General features: G+C 40.6%; 1 pseudogene; it reads right to left on the minus strand.

Annotated features, from left to right (window-relative positions):
• Positions 1-3,862: 3,862 nt before the first annotated feature.
• LOC148037541 (uncharacterized) lies at positions 3,863-14,922 on the minus strand (annotated as a pseudogene).
• Between the last annotated feature and the right edge of the window lie 1,272 nt (positions 14,923-16,194).

Genomic DNA, 16,194 nt, shown 5'->3' on the forward strand with positions numbered 1-16,194 from the left:
AATCCGATATATATATATTTAGCACATTCCATGCATAGCGATTCTGACATAATGAGTCTAACACTGAACTGGTGTGATGCAGGACATTGTCTATATAGATGAATTTTCATCTATATAAGGTGGTCGATCTAGTAGCCAAGGATACAGGACTCGACATTGAAGGAGTATATCGGCAAGCTTGTGAGCGACATTATTGTATTTCATAAGACTTGCTCTCCAGCTTTTGCTGATAACTTTCTGAAGTTGAGGGCACTAATGAAGGCTGGGCCCTTCAAGACCATCCCAACAAACTCTAGCTTGGAGAAAGTAGTGTTGCTTCGATGTTCAAAGCTCCTCTACTTATTCTCTAGTACTAGGTCTGGGCTACTTTTTTCCATGGTGGCCCATGGCATCATTGCTGGTGTTCAAGACCCCAATGTCATTATGCAGGAAATACTAGGGCAAAATGTGTTGCTACCTATGATCGAGAATGGCTTTAACCATGGGGAGTGTAGCTTGAAGAAGCCTACGAGAGAGTAGATGTACCTATTGCCAAATGATATCTCATCACCAATGTATTGCACTTTGTAATCTTCTCTTGAAGTAATGAAAATCTTTGCATACAATATAGTTTGTCATATGTGTTGTTTATTATTATTTTTTACTTGAATGTTGCATTTATTTATCAAATTTATATGCAACACGATTTGTACCCTAAATTTAACACGTATCCAATACCTAGTGCTTTATCAAGTTCGTGCACAACATGTATTCGTTGGAACACATGTAATGATAACTCAAATATACAAATAAAACAAATAACAAGCAAATAAACAAAAATAAGACATGCTAAAAAACATGTATTCATATTCATAACATTTTACATGGGATCCATTACAATCAAGGCTTTACAAAATCTCTTTGGAAGCTACATTCTGTATATGTTTTAACAGTATACCCCTATTGTTGATGATCTCCGCGAGGACTATCCTCCTATCATTGGAAGAACCTCACTATCCACAAATCCCTATCGATGATGGTGACTCTCCTTGCATGCACTACTGCATAGATCAAATCTCTGAACAAGTCGATGAGGTAAGCTTTGGCAGCTTCCTGTAGTGCAAGGAGGGCTTGGGCAGTCCATCAATCGAGTTGTTGCAAGTGTGATCTATCTGGGAAGTGCCTCCTATTGTTCTTAATCAGTATGCCATTCATAATCTCCAGCATTGGCTTTTGGTATCAGGAGGTGCGTGGTCTTCTAGTAATGACGGATCTCATGAAGAGCCAATGTGCCTAGCCTCCATCGACGCTTGCGATGCTAGCGTGGTGGTGGTGGTAATGGAGCTGGGGAAGGTGGCCTATGCATGGGATTTTTGGGGGGATGTCTCCGGGCCGCTTGCTTGGTGCCTACCATGTCTTCTAGGAGAGAAAACTCAAAACTCAAAAGTGAAATGTGTAAAATGAGGTGAAACTTTAAACTTATAGCAAAACTTTTCAAAAACCCTTAAACTGGAATTAATGTATCCAGGCTTTGGAAAAATATGACTAGTGATCCAATTGACATGAAATTTTACCCATGGACTTGGCGTCTACCACACATCAACTACCCAAAAAGAAATTGGCCTCATCAAAAGTCTCTGGCACACTTGTCCCGAGACTGGCGTCTGGGGCCATGAATCCCCAAATTCAAGGCCCCAGATGTGAGTCTCTAGACAAGTGTCTCGAAGGTTTTTTATGGGGCCAATTTTTTAATATACATAAGTTTTTATGATGCTCAGCATGTGGGTGAAGTTTCATCGAATTTCGATATAAAATTGATGGTTCTATCATTTTTTGAAAATCCATTAACTGGATTATACTTCACTAATTAACAGAAAAACTCACCACCGAGTATGTACAACTGTATATTAAATGTGTTGTCAACCAAACAATGTGAAATATTGGAAACTTAAAAATTCACAAAAAATAAGTCATGGATCAAATGGAATATCGCATATCAGATATAATGTTGCCAAACCACTTAATACAGTAAAGATATAGTGCATCGGCCCATGTACAACTAATCATTGATGTGTGTGTGATTGTGCATTGAATTTATCCTCAACGAAACTACTTTGAAAATTAGAAACTTGGAAATACACACAATGCAAATCATGGCAAAATATAATATCAAATATTAGATTTGGCATTATGAAACTATGAAACACACGATAGATAGTACATCACACCGAGTACAACTAGAGCTAGGCAAAATTTAGCTCCATTTTGCAGGCCACTACTATCAAATACTTGAAGGTCTACTAGAAAAATAACCTAAAACTAAGCTCCTTACAATCTACAACCAAACCTGAGCTAAAAACATAGATCCAATTACAAGGTAGCTTCTCAAATCATATTTTTGACATTAAGATTAAATGCATCCTTATTGTTGCGGATCCTATGAACAAGAACCATATCTATGGGCTTAATAGTGATACGTTGGGCATGAATGGCTTGTTGAGAATCATGGACCTAGAACTAGATGAGCTATTGTGGACAGAAATCAAACATACTATACATGATTAGAATGAGAAATTTTAACTCAAGTGAATTAGGTTCCAAGATAGATTAGCTTGGACTCATAAACATATTCTTGAGTGACTCAAACTAATTGTACCATATGTTAAAATGAGTGTCAAGTACATGCCTTTATAGCTTTTTGGATAGTACCATTGTACCTCACTATGCATATGAAATTTTGAACATCTCTTCCTAGAGCATACATCATTTCTCTATCTTCTAGACTCTTCAGGGCATACATCTAGCCTCTATGGGCCAACATCATTTGCTATTCTCAACACCACCCCTCAAATGATGAGTTCCTACCCTTGCTGGCTTTTGCCCCCCTACATGATGACATGGCCCGAGAGACTAGCTCTTTGGTAGCCTAGTCAAGTTAAGGCTTGAAACTTTACATTTTTTGTAAGGGTTTTAATCCACTATGGGAAACAAATACACTCATGGAAGTTGAGATTTTTTATAAGAATTTTTTTGCAAAAACATTTTGTTGGTTTGTAGCAGCGGAAAATATTTTGCTTCATCCTTTTTGTTTTGCTTCTTCTTTGACAACCTTTGATCTTCTTCATCTTCTTGAACTTCTTTATCTTCATGATCCTTGGCTTTTGTTGTGCTCCTTATCCCTTTTATCGATATATGGTACGTGCCTTTTACTCCAGTCTTCTTGACACAATCTTTTTTTCTTTATAGGTACATGGCTTTCGACAAGCTTTCTTTGCCATACATAGGATTGGCCTTTGGCTTAGCATGGATGTTGCAATGTTTTTGGCATACAAGATGAACATATTTCTCTTTGGATATCTCTCGAATTTGGAGTACATGGCTTGACATGGCATGGTATAAGCAAATCATTTCAATTTTGGGATATGGGAAGGTCTTACCACGAGTATACTCATGCAATGTCTAATCTTAATTACAAAATGCTTTGACAAATATTGGAATGGATGCGTAGTGTTAGTGTAACAAACACTTGATGACATAGATGCTTGATGAGTTTTTGCAAGGATTCAAGCACCTTTTTATGTGTGTGCAAGCAAGATAAAATCTATTTCAGTGTGTATGAAGGCAAAGCTTAGTGTGAGAAATGATTTGTGTGAAGAGGCTTTAGTGATAAGGATTTTCAACCTTAGATTTTTTTTAAAAAGATAATGACAATGAATCATGAGACGAACAGAGATAGCCACCAGAAAATGGCGCGGTTTCAATCAGCAGGTCACTATTCTAGTTGCGACTGTGGAGGGGACTCTATTGATTTCTCTCTTCTTTATCTCCTCTTGACTCCTATTCTTTTCTCTGTCTCTGTTGATTGTTAGCATAATAGAATGACTCAAGCTGCTGATCCAAGGCTTGACACAGCTTCAAAAATAGTAGAAGTGATTGCAATTGCAATTTTTGAATAGCATACTCTTCCATCACCATCTATGTCTGCCTCTTTTATCATTTCAGTGAGCTCCTTATCTATGAGTGCATGTCTAAGCCTTGCCATTGAATGAGCCAGCTCCGATGCTATAATAAAGTCATTGCCATTGATGTCAAATGCATGAAAAAGAGCATGTAACTACTCTTCTGTGTATGGTGATGGTTGTTCCTTGCTCAAATCAGAGGCATGAAGATCAACAAACTCTTGAGACTCGATCAAACCGTTGTTATTGGTATCTACTCTATGTGTCATATGCTCTCCACCTTCACTATCCGTCCAGTGGATTATCTGAAGAAAGCATATGATCTCTGTGCCTCAGGGTTATTATACCCTGCAATTGAATATTGATGAGACCTAGTATGTATCTCTTTAGCATTTAAGGGGGCATTTCTAGTAAAATAACTAGGCTGTTATACTCCATCCCTATGATCCAACCCATTTTTCCAGGAAGTCCCTCGCCATGGCTCGTGCACCTCTTGATCAAGAACAACTAGCTGAATTGAAGGAAATTTTTTTTCAAGTTTGATCGAGATGCAGATGGGAGCATCACGAAACTAGATCTTGGCTCTCTCTTGAGGTCATTGGCCCTAAAGCCAAACAAAAGAAACCACACCACTAGCTACCTAGCTCATCCATGGCTCTGATACCATGTTGAGAATCATGGACCTAGAACTAGATGAGCTATGGTGGACAGAAATCAAACATACTATACATGATTAGAATGAGAAATTTGAGCTCAAGTGAATTAGGTTCCAAGATAGATTAGCTTGGACTCATAAATACATTCTTGAGTGACTCAAATTGATTGTACCATATGTTAAAATGAGTGTCAAGTACATGCCTTTATAGCTTTTTGGATTGTACAATTGTACCTCACTATGCATATGGGATTTTGAGCATCTCTTCCTAGAGAATACATCATTTGTCTATCTTCTAGACTCTTCAGGGCATACATCTAGCCTCTATGGACCAATGGCAAAAAGTTGATAATCACTCATTAGATCAATCAACTAACTTTCAGTTGCTTCTTGGAGAGCAAGCAAGGCTTGGCTTGACCATCACCCCACATTCCTTGCTTGGTTCCTTGAAAAGAACTTGTGATGATGCCCTAACTATAGATATTGCAGTATTTCTCGCACCAACCTAGAGAATGGTGCCTTAGGAATAATCAAGTTAGCACTCTTTTGGAATTTCCTTATCTCAGGTGTAGCGCAACTGTGCATGGTCTCCATCTTCACTTCTTATGTGTTGGAGGACGTGTATTACCAGTTGGAGTAGTAGTGAGAGGTGGAGCAACTGGAGCATGTGGACCACCATTTCTGGACAATGGCAAACCATCATTATTGACCACACTAGGGTCACCATTGTTAGATAAAATAGTGCCACCACTATTAGCTACAGTAAGGCCATCATTGTCGGCCTCTAGGGGACCTTTGTCACTCACAATATGCTCACTAGATTCAGAAGAGTATTGAGCTCTTGCTTTTGTAGGTGCCTTCTTGATAGAAATCTTGGAACGTGCCATGGTTGTGATGATAAAGGATAGAAAGGTGGAGGGTAGAGTGAAGAGTAATGGAAAAAAATGAAAGGAGAGACTTGGCTTAAGTACAAAACTTTTAAACTTATTGTGGTGTAAATGAACTTTAAAATTATCATTTCATTTCATTTCTCCACCCCACCCCATTCCTATCTCTCTCTCTCTCCTACCACCCCCCTCATGCCCCTCTCTATCTAGGCTAGTGAATGTTCCAAGGTTTGGAATTTTCATATCTTTGTCTTAGGATTTTGAAATTGGCTTTTCGTAACTTAAAAACATAGTCTGAAATAGACTTTGAAAAACATAGTGACAAACCTTGGAAATTTTAAACAAAATTTGCAAAAGACATCTCATGTTAAAGGTAGGAGTATTGATGTGTCATATCCTTAGAACGTGTGCTCACTCGTTGACTCTAAATGCATCAAAAGTATTATCTTTATCTAGGTCTCCATTTCTTGCCATCTCTCTCTTAGGTTGTCGACCATTCTGCATCGCGTTGTCTAGCTGTGTTGTTTTCATATCTTGCTTTTCTCACTTCATATATTGCCCTACTTATAAATTCCGCTTGAGCGGTTTTGGACTTCTTTTCTTTTTCCTCGTATCGTATCTCTAATCTCCTATACTACCATTGTAATAATTGCCTCATAGAATTGAAATCATTGATGCCACCTCCATGATTAATTGCCTTTTGAAAAGCACAGTGAGCTTGCCAATGAGATCATTCCATGCCTTGAGTTGATGATACTGCCAAACTTCCTTGATCTGCAAAGTATGGACCATGTGCTTCAAGTATATACTGCACAAGAAGAGAGATTAGAAACACAAACTAATTCGACATGATGATTTTTTTTTGTAATGGTGGCAATACTGACCATGTAGTGTGTTATGCTATTTGTAGTCCATGCCTCCACCATGGACTTATGAAATTTAGCAACTGTCTCTTTAAATATATTGGCATCACTATCCCTAAACCTCAACTTTTGGGGTGTGTTATTTTTGCGAGCTTTTGATTTCGTTCTTTTGCAATTGAAATTGATTTTTAGAGCTTTTTGAAACAACCTTGGATGCTTTCTACAAACGACATGTCACACACTACTGCTCTTCTTTAACATAAACATATATTATGCATCATGCATGCATCATCATTTGGGAGCTCCCAAGGAGAATACTAAACCATTCACAGTAAAGGGAGCAATGGTGCTGAATAATCACAACAAATAATAACATTCCAAATTTTTGCATTACCCAAAAGGAGTACAATATCTAGAAAGGTTCCAAGATTGCTACGCCTTGATCGATCTTCATATAACAAAAAGGACATGTCACACCCTAATGAAGTGCATGATGATGAGTTGGCCAGAACAATGAATGAGCCATGCTTACTTTGGGCTTCCTACATAACAGGGCATATCTTGTTGAGATATCGAGCTCCACTCGTGATACGCCAGGGTGACCGTTGTGTATTTATGTCACCGACTTGTCAGTTGCAGATGCGGTTGGTACACCGCCCATGAATAATAGCTACATGACAGCTATCCTTATCTACTCTAGTTCGTGGCTCAGTTAGTATGCCACCTTAGTTAGTTGAGTTTGGTTTGAGACCCATATATAGGGTTCTCCTATTTTCTTTGTATGTGAGTTCTTTTGAATTCCACAACTAAGAAGAGGAAAATTGTTTTCAGCCTCCACCCTTGTGTGTATTCCCCCATTGTGCAAGCAAGAAAGCTACAAGTGAGACTCCTTCCTTCTCTCCCACAATCTTGACATGGTATCAGAGCCTTGTTCGCGGTAAGGAGCTCAAGAAAGCAATCCAAGCTCGCGGTGTTCTGGTAAGAGGAGTAGTGTTGCTTTCATTTTCTGTTTTGGGAGCAGATCTCTGCAGGTAGTACAATCGGAAATTGCAAGAGTGCATTGTCTCAGGTTGAGACGCTCTTCGCGGTGAAGAAAGAGGGCAGTATATGCTCGGTGACCTTGTTTTTTTTATTTTAGGGCATTTCGGGGCCTATTTTGGAGGCGGAAGTTTTCTGCACGCACTCAGGAAAAGGCCCAGTTTTATGCTGTGCAGCCACTATTCTACAGGTCGGTGAAAAGTTACTGTAGAAATTGCATCGTATGCTTGTGCGCAGAGACATTGGGAGTTAAAAAATCATCCCTGTTACCTGTTGATGCAAAATCGTCACTAGGAAGTGACTGTGTGGTCAAATACCACTTTCGTCAGTTTTGCAGATTTGCCTTTGTGAGGCTGAAGCTGTGTTCTTTGCAGTGACAGAATTTTTTGCAGTGTTCTGTAATGGCATCTGATTCTTTCTCACAGATTGTCACTGAAAAGCTTGACAAGAACAACTTCCAAGCATGGAAGTTTAGAATGACGAATTTCCTTATGGGAAAAGGATATTGGGAATTTGTTGCAGGAAATGAAGAAGAACCAGTTCTTCCTGATGTTCCCAATCAACAGCAAATGCAGGCATTTAAAGCGTGGCATGAGAGAGCTAGGAAAGTTATGTATTGGCTGTCTATCAGTATTTCAGATTCTATGATTGTGCATATTCAAGATGCAAGTACGCCAAAGGAGGCATGGGATACTTTGTCAAAAATGTATAGCACAAATACGCAAGCCAGGAAAATGCAGCTCAAGCAAGAGTTGCATAATGTGCAAAGAGAAAATATGAGCATCAATGACTACCACATGAAGGTGAAGAAGATTGCAGATGCACTTGCTTCCATTGGGTCGCCAGTGGAAGATGATGATTTAGTTTCCGTGACCTTAAATGGTCTAGGAAAGGATTATGCACAGTTTCGGACATCCATTTCAGTTCGTGAAAGATTTCCTGATTTTGAGGAGTTGATTGCTCTTCTAATTTCTGAGGAGCAGAGAAATGGTGGTGCATCTTCTTCAGGAGGAACTTCAAAAGAAGCTGTCTTCTACTCAAATGCTGGAAGAGGTAGAGGCAGAGGTAGAGGATGCCGATTTGGAGGCCGTGGTAGAAATCAGAATATGCAGCAAACTCAAGAAAACCAGTCCTATGGAGGAGGACATGGTAACTCTAGAGGCAGGGGGAGCCAAAGAGGTCGTGGTGGATGGCAAAGAGGCCAAAATGCAAACAGCAATGTTGAATGCTACTACTGTGGTAAAATGGGTCATATGGCTAAAGACTGCTATAAAAAGCAGAATGACATCATGAATGGGAAATTGCAACAAGGGAATTATGCATCTTCTAGTAGACAGGGTGATGACAGAAATGAGCACTTATTTATGGTGCAGCACATGAACAATTCTGTGACAAGTGCAGAAGAAAGCAACGATGTATGGTATGTTGACTCAGGTGCATCAAACCACATGACAGGTCATGCAGAATGGATGGAGGATGCAAGGAAAATGGAAAAACCAGTATTTGTGGAGACTGGTGATGATATTGCACATCCTATTATGCAAATTGGAAAAATTCCCTTGTCTATGCAGGATGGAAAAAAGAAATACCTGTCGAATGTATTTCATGTTCCAAATATCACCAAGAATCTGGTTTCTGTTGGTCAAATGGTTGAGCAGGACTTGCAGGTCAGATTTAATCCTCATGGATGCTTTGTTGAGGATATGAAAAATAAAGGTCGCTTGATAGCAAAAGGAAAGAAGAAGGGAAAAATGTTTACATTGGATGCAGACATGCCTGAATTGAGTGCAGCAATGTTTGCACATGGGACCGGTGTAGTTGCAGATATTGATATCTGGCATAAACGCATTGGTCATGTTAATGTACAACGACTTAAATCAATGCAAGCCCAAAATATTGTTGCAGGATTGCCAAAATTCAAGGTTGCAGAAATGCATAAGGTATGTGAAGCCTGTCAGTTTGGAAAACAGGCAAGGAGACCATTTCCTAGACATGTTCAAGAGAGTGAGAAGCCATTGGAATTAATCCACTCTGATGTGTGGACTACTAAAGCTGCATCTCTTGGAGGCTGTCATTATTTTGTCAGTTTTATTAATGACTATAGCAGAAAAGTTTGGGTGTATTTTATGAAAAAGAAAAATGAAGTTTTTGGGCATTTTAAAACCCTTAAAGCTATGGTTGAAAAAGAAACAGGCCTGCAGATAAAATGCCTAAGGTCAGATGGAGGGGGAGAGTACCTCTCAAATGAGTTTGCAAGGTTCCTGCAGGAGCATGGCATAAAGCAGCAATATTCATGTAGTCATACCCCACAACAAAATGGAATTGCAGAAAGGAAAAACAGGCATATTGGAGAGGTATCTCGTGCCATGCTCAATGAAAAAGACTTGCCAGATTTTTATTGGGCTGAAGCAGTTGCTACAGCAATCTACATAATGAACAGGACTCCCACTGCAGCAATACATGGAATGACTCCAGAGGAGAGGTATACTGGTAGGAAACCAGATATTTCTCATTTGAAAATTTTTGGTTGCATTGCCTATGTACATGTGCGAGATGAGTTGAGATCCAAGTTGGATCCAAAAGCTGAAAAGTGCATCTTTATTGGTTACTCTCTGCAGCAAAAAGGGTATAGATGCTATAACCCTTCTACTCGTAAGTTTACAGTGAGCAGAGATGTTGTTTTTTATGAGATGAGTAGCTGGTATAAACCAGTAAATGTGATTGATGATGTAGATGCACAAAATGGTAATGCTGCACAGAATTCACAGCAGCAGTCACAAAATATTAGTGGACTTGGAGCGTCCTCTAGCAGTGGTTCACATTCTTCGCCATGGACAGGCAGATTGAGATCAGGAGAATCTTCTCAAAGCAATGCAGATAGTGGTATGCAGGTATCACGAAAAGGAAAAGGGAAGGTTGATCAGCCCATGTTTGATGTGAATGCAGGTCACTCTTATGTGGATGGTGAATCCAGTGGCTCAGAACAGAGCATTGATGATGAGTTAGGTATTCCTTCTATTGTTACACCTGGAGTAAGGAAGACCAGGGATGTTTTGAGAGCACCTGGGAGTGAACCTACTTTGCGCAGGTCTACGAGAGCTAGGTATCCTGTGGATAGGCTGAAATATGATGGATTTACAGCCATTCACTATGCATATATGGTTAAAGTGATACAGGAACCAGAACCCACTTCTTTTGAGGAAGCCATGGGAAAAGAAAAATGGGAGAAAGCCATGGATGAAGAAATGGATGCCTTGGAAGCAAATGCTACATGGGAATTGGTACCTTTGCCTAAAGGTAAAAATGCAATTGGCTATAAGTGGGTTTATAAGGTGAAGCACAATGCAGATGGTTCTGTGAATAGATACAAGGCAAGATTAGTAGTCAAGGGGTATGCACAAACATATGGCATTGACTATGAAGAAACATTCAGTCCGGTTGCAAGGATGGCAACTGTAAGAGCAGTCATTACTATGACTGCATCAAAGGGATGGTCTTTACATCAGATGGATGTAAAGAATGCCTTCTTGCATGGTGATTTGCAAGAAGAGGTCTATATGGAGCAACCACCAGGTTATGTGCATGCTGTTTATCCTGAGTTTGTTTGCACATTGAAGAAAGCCTTGTATGGCTTGAAGCAAGCACCTAGAGCATGGTTTGACAAGATAGGACAGTATCTTGTCACTATTGGCTTTCAGATTTCCAAGGCAGATTTCTCACTTTATGTGAGAAAAACAGAGAAAGATATTATACTACTTGTCATTTATGTTGATGATTTGATTATGACAGGTGACAGTGATGAAGATATCCTTCATGTGAAAATGTTGTTGTAGCAGAAGTTTGAGATGAAGGATTTGGGAGAGCTGCGTTATTTCTTGGGCATTGAGGTGATCAGATCACCAAGTGGGATACAGCTCTTGCAGAGGCAGTATGGATTGGACATGCTGTCCAAATATGGGATGACAGGCTGTAAGCCTATTTCAGTTCTTTTGGAGCAGAATGTGAAGCTGAGCACAGATACAGGTGAGCTTCTAGAAGACCCTACTATGTACAGAAGCATAGTAGGAAGTTTGATTTATATGACTATTACTAGGCCAAATTTGAGCTATGCTATTGAATTGGTAAGTCAGTTTATGCAGGCTCCAAGGAAACCACATTTGGATGCGGCTAGACTCATACTCAGGTATGTGAAGTCCACATTGCAGTATGGACTATTTTATGAGACGGGTTCAGATACAGTTGCATGGATACACTGATGCTGATTGGGCTGGTAGTATTTCTGATAGATGATCTACCAGTGGATATGTGTTCTCTTTTGGGAGTGCTGCAGTCACTTGGAGCAGCAAGAAATAGCCTACAGTTGCCTTGTCCAGCACAGAGGCTGAGTACAGGGGTGCAGCAATGGCTGCATGTGAGGTAGCTTGGTTGCATAAGCTACTTTATGATATGCATCAGTCTACAGATAGGCCAGTTGTCATTTATTGTGACAACATGAGTAGTATACACTTGGCAAATAACCCAGTCTATCATGCTAGAACAAAGCACATTGAGGTGCATTATCACTATGTGCGAGAGAGGGTTTTACTAGGTCTTATTGATATAGTTTATGTCAGCACAGAGGATCAGGTAGCTGACATATTCATGAAGGCATTGGGCGCAGAGAAGCTGCGCAAGTTCAGAGACCTGCTTGGTGTGCAAGAATTGGGATTGAGCTCGAGGGGGAGTGTTGAGATATCGAGCTCCACTCGTGATACGCCAGGGTGACCGTTGTGTATTTATGTCACCGACTTGTCAGTTGCAGATGCGGTTGGTACACCGCCCATGAATAATAGCTACATGACAGCTATCCTTATCTACTCTAGTTGGTGGCTGAGTTAGTATGCCACCTTAGTTAGTTGAGTTTGGTTTGAGACCCATATATAGGGTTCTCCTATTTTCTTTGTATGTGAGTTCTTTTGGCTTCCACAACTAAGAAGAGGAAAATTGTTTTCAGCCTCCACCCTTGTGTGTATTCCCCCATTGTGCAAGCAAGAAAGCTACAAGTGAGACTCCTTCCTTCTCTCCCACAATCTTGACATATCTTATGTGTTTGCCCTAACACAAACGCAAGGTCAATGGGAGTTAGTGCAGGCTGATGTATGACCATGTGCTCCTTGGGTTGAAGGCCAAGCATGTGCATGTACACATAATACATATGTTTGCAAGCAAGAAATGCCTTTTGGGTGGATTCTCTTTTTTGAAAATCAAGACAAGTGCACCTAGGCTCTTCTTTGATGTGCACATCATAACAACTCTCTATCAAGACTCAAAATACTGAATGTTGTCTCTCAAGTTGCACTACCTCCTCCAAGAATGTCACAACCATGCAACCAGCTGCCTCTATTCTCTTTTGTGCATCTTTGGAAATTCCATGTCTCCACTTGCGTCTTCTCCCACTTGAACCACATTCTGTAGAAATAGGAGGTTTGCTCTTCTCGTTCCTTGGTGGTGCTATAAAGCAGGCAAACTTGAAACCAGCCTGTCTTAGGCTGCTACACTCTTCCTTTGATATATTTATTCCTATATCAACTGGCCACAAAGATGGAACAATTGGTGATGCTATCACTTGTTTCTGCACAACGTTTGTATGCTTGACATCATGATTACAGAACCATATCCATTGTGCAATGGCCTTGTTCTTATAGGCTCTCTTAGACCAAAAGCAGGGCGCAACTAACCTCACTTGCCGACTCTGTAATTTGCTGTTGCAATTCTTTCTACCCTCCATACCAAAACACTTTCTCACACAGTTAGGTGGTGTCCTTCGTAAAGCCCACTCCTCCTATGCCACTTCTACCTCTTCTACGTGGGTTGATGTTCCCGCATCTGGTGCACTTACTCCACTTGCAAAGGGCTTGATTGGTATCTCCTCATCCTCTTGGATACATGTCTCTTCCATCTTTCCATCGTCAAACTGTATACTCCACGGCCTGCCCCTGATTTTTCTTTGCCTTGACTCCATCATGCACCCCGGTCTATGAGAACTTACAGTTGCTCCACCTCCCTTCTTTTTTCTTTGCACAGTCTCCCTATCACCTTGCATTATAGGCTCCTCGTACAAATGACTTCCAACTACAACACCTTGCAACGCACGTGCAACAGAGGTGGGATTTGGGGATTCCCTTTTGCTGGCACTAGCCAACAAAGACTCCATAGAAGGCCCAGATCCAATAAACCTCCTTGTGGTATAGCCCAACCTCTTTGCACATTGAATATATGCATTCAAAACATCACTAACACATGCATCATAAAGTGATATCTTTCGTTTTCCACTCTCACCTGCTAACCAACTATCATGGACACTTTTTGATAAGTTTATGCTTGGAATTTGAGCATGTTCCCAAGGACTTTTGTTAGCCTGCGGAGTCAAATCCAAAAATAGAATCAGTAGCTCTCCCCATTGCTACATTGTGCAACAAATCTTAATGAGCTAGAAAAAATGACACACTTACATGAGATTCAATTCCTCCCCAGTGGGGCAATTCTTTGCTCCCACCATTTCAACCACCTATCCAAAGCCTTGATGTGTTCCTTGTTTACATTTCGTGCCCACCAATCTCAGATAGCAGAGGCATGAAGTGAGGCTAGTTGAGTTGTCCTTGTTAGCCTCTATTCTTCACACAATTCAATGTGATGCATTTGTTTATCCACAGTGACTAATTTCTTGGTATGCTTTTGCAAACTTTGCTCCCAATGAAAAAGACAAGAGTGCTCCCTCCCTTCCATTATGTTATGAGGTCCTCCATTGTACACAGCCCTTATTGCCATCCAATTTGCACTTGCCTCATCGGACATAAATCTAGCAAAGTTAGGTGGATCATGGCCACATTGAACCATGACAGAATTCAAATTTCTCCAAAACAGGATTTGAGACTCTTCGTCCTCCTCTTTAAATTCACATATTGCAATTACCTGTAATGCTCTCATGCTAGTTCATGATTGATACATTAGTATAGTGTTCATTAACAAAAATTTAATTTCAATACAAGCTTTAATTATGTTGCCACATACCCGTGATCATAAACTGAACAAGACATAGTTGCCCACCCATCAATCCTATGGGTATGATCAAAGTGCACCCATGCACGTCGTAAATCTCCAGTCCCTATTCGCCTCATACGATTAACTAAGTCCACCCCTGATGTTGGTCCCTTGGTGGAAATTTTAAACAAGTAGCACTTCTCCTTGGCATCACCTTGTCCCGGAAATCTACTTCCATGGAAAAATGGGAAGACACAACGTTTTTGCAAAAGAAGTATGTTGTCATACCCATCACCAACCACTTGACCTTGTTTGGCTCTCTCTTGTGAAACAATGCCTTTGAACCTATGTATTTATTAGATGGTTATTACAAATGCAGGACATACATTGTAAGCAGAAAATAATAATGCACAAGCTTACCCTTTATTCTGCACAAGTGGCATCATTTCTTCTAGAAAATGATTAAGGTCCACCTCAGTCGCCTCCAACTCGTCTTCTTTTGTTAAAGATTCAAACAACATTTGTCGAGTGACTAGCATCTGTATTTTTCATGGGCCTCCCTTTTCGATCTTTAGGACCATGCTCACAAGCCTTCGCACCTTGTCAAGGGTTGCCCTCTTTGTGCCTTGTTGACCACTGTGAGCATGCTCCCCAACATGGATCACCAAATGTGTCATTGTAGGATCCAGTGGCAACACATAATAGATCATGCATTTGCAAATGGTTGCACAAGTAGCAACATTTTGACAATAGTTGTCAAGATTGTGGGAGAGAAGGAAGGAGTCTCACTTGAAGCTTTCTTGCTTGCACAATGGGGGAATACACACAAGGGTGGAGGCTGAAAACAGTTTTCCTCTTCTTAGTTGTGTAAGGCAAAAAGAACTCTAATACAAAGAAATAGAAGAACCCTATATATGGGTCTCAAACCAAACTCAACTAACTAAGGTGGCATACTAACTGAGCCACGAACTAGAGTAGATAAGGATAGCTATCATGTAGCTATTATTCATGGGCGGTGTACCAACCGCATCTACAACTGACAAGTCGGTGACATAAATACACAACGGTCACCCTGGCGTATCACGAGTGGAGCTCGATATCTCAACACTCCCCCTCGAGCTCAATCCCAATTCCTGCACACCAAGCAGGTCTCTGAACTTGCGCAGCTTCTCTGCGCCCAATGCCTTCGTGAATATGTCAGCTACCTGATCCTCTGTGCTGACATAAACTAGATCAATAAGACCTAGTAAAACCCTCTCTCGCACATAGTGATAATGCACCTCAATGTGCTTTGTTCTAGCATGATAGACTGGGTTATTTGCCAAGTGTATACTACTCATGTTGTCACAATAAATGACAACTGGCCCATCTGTAGACTGATGCATATCATAAAGTAGCTTATGCAACCAAGCTACCTCACATGCAGCCATTGCTGCACCCCTGTACTCAGCCTCTGTGCTTGACAAGGCAACTGTAGGCTGTTTCTTGCTATTCCAAGTGACTGCAGCACTCCCAAAAGAGAACATATATCCACTGGTAGATCGTCTATCAGAGATACTACCAACCCAATCAGCATCAGTGTATCCATGCAACTGTATCTGAACCCCAGTCTCATAAAATAGTCCATACTGCAATGTGGACTTCACATACCTGAGTATGCGTCTAGCCGCATCCAAATGTGGTTTTCTTGGAGCCTGCATAAACTGACTTACCAATCCAACAGCATAGCTCAAATCTGGCCTGGTAATAGTCATATAAATCAAACTTCCTACTATGCGTCTATACATAGTAGG

This window comes from Lygodium microphyllum, chromosome 4 (genome assembly GCF_053477565.2).
Source record: "Lygodium microphyllum isolate KBCC chromosome 4, Lygodium_microphyllum_v1.1.10, whole genome shotgun sequence".
Taxonomy (NCBI): Eukaryota; Viridiplantae; Streptophyta; class Polypodiopsida; order Schizaeales; family Lygodiaceae; genus Lygodium; species Lygodium microphyllum.